This window comes from Bombus impatiens, unplaced genomic scaffold (assembly GCF_000188095.3).
Source record: "Bombus impatiens unplaced genomic scaffold, BIMP_2.2 scf_0307, whole genome shotgun sequence".
NCBI lineage: Eukaryota > Metazoa > Arthropoda > Insecta > Hymenoptera > Apidae > Bombus > Bombus impatiens.
In genome coordinates this window covers 2,400-4,159 of record NT_176726.1, presented here as the reverse complement: position 1 = coordinate 4,159, position 1,760 = coordinate 2,400, and the positions used below count along the sequence as shown (strand labels likewise).

At 27.3% G+C, this 1,760-nt stretch overlaps 1 pseudogene; it reads right to left on the bottom strand.

The window, feature by feature from the left end:
* Positions 1-531: 531 nt before the first annotated feature.
* On the bottom strand, positions 532-1,294 carry LOC105680682 (annotated as a pseudogene).
* Positions 1,295-1,760: the final 466 nt, after the last annotated feature.

Here is a 1,760-nt window from a genome sequence, read left to right as displayed (position 1 = left end):
AATCATAGTAATGACGCTTTGCATCTAGTAAGTACATTTTCATTTGTGGTTTCATCATCATCGCGTTTTATAAGAAATATGTAACATAATTTTTAAAAAATACTTTGTATATTTTGTACATAATTCTTTTAAATTGGTAAATGTTAAAATTATTGTTGTATATTTAAAGCCAAGTGCTTGAAAGCAATAGATCTGTTATTTTTTCATAGTAGCATATTTTGTAATTGATGTGTATAAAAATGTATATAAATATGTCTTGTATTTAATAACATTTTTACGCTTATCCTTTTAGCATAAATGAAATAAGAATGCAAACCTACTTGAACGAAATTTCGTAGTGACATGTATTATGAATACTACAGAAAGTATGATACAAAATATAATTTTTGATATTATAATACAAATTATAACATTATATCATATTATATAATATTTTAAAAATAACATATTAAATATTATTGTAAATATTGAGATGCCAGAATAAACATAAAAATTTTAAACAGTTTTTAATATTCTTTAATATATTTATATAAGATATGTCATTCTTTATACTAATAATATTAAAAGGGCACGGTACTAATCCTAAAATATAAAATATTTATGAATATTTAAAAATAATCTCAAAATTTGATTCTGTACGTATAAGTACAGAAATTAATTACTTATTCTAATTCTAATTTAGTGGTTAATAATATTTGGTAGTCAAACGTTCACTTTAAACTTCACTTGTTTAAAACCAGGATTAAATTCTGACTTAAACATTTCTCTATAATAGCTTTTTTAACTATGTCGCTTTTTGGAATATTATCTCCTTTACACTTTAGTACATAAAGTTTATGTATAGCAGCTATACTTAACTTAGAATCTAGATACTTCTTTCCTGTATGATCCATCGTACCTGTTGATTTTTCTGTTCACTTTTTTTTGTTTTTGATGTAAGTTGTCCTCTTTGGTCTGGTTCCATAACTCCACTAGGCATTCGTTATATTATATAAGTATATTTCGACTCTGTTGTTGTTGACTTCGACTTTGTTGTTGTTATTAACTATAACTTCTGCTATAACTCCGAGCAGCTTCGTTTATTTTGTCAGCGCAACACATGCAGCATTTTCAAGAAGGTCCCATGATTTTTGCTGGTACTATTTTCCCTATGAATTACAGGCTTTTGATATGAATTTCATCTTTCTTTACGCTTAAAGCCTCTCTAGAATTGAGTTGGTTTACCTCCAACTCCAATATATTCTTCGCTTCTTAGTCTAGAATTTTTTTTATATTCATTTTCCATAGCTCAGGATGTTTTGTACGTTTTAAAGTTTTTCTTATATTCTTTTACAGTTCTCAATTGTTTCACCTCTTTAGACAGTACATACTGCTCTACATCTAATTCTGTTTGTCGTAATGAGTTGAATAATTCAACGTTTAGTGGTAGATCTAATAGGGTAACAGGAGTAGGAGTTCATAAAGTCATTGCATAAGAAAATGATATGCACAATAAATATTGCTATTTACTACTACTGAATGAGTTATTCATTGAAGGTATTGCATCATGTTGATAAACGCGTATTGGAATTAAACCCATAATAGATGTATCCTTTCACTACTGAATATTTTTTTTCTTTATTTAATATTTCACATTTACAATTTGTCCAATTTGGACATTTGGTAGAATTTTTTGGCTGTTTGATTATCATTTGAGTGGCTACACCCAGCGGGGTACCATCTTCGTGTTTGTTAGGTTATATCCTTTATGAGATCTGTTG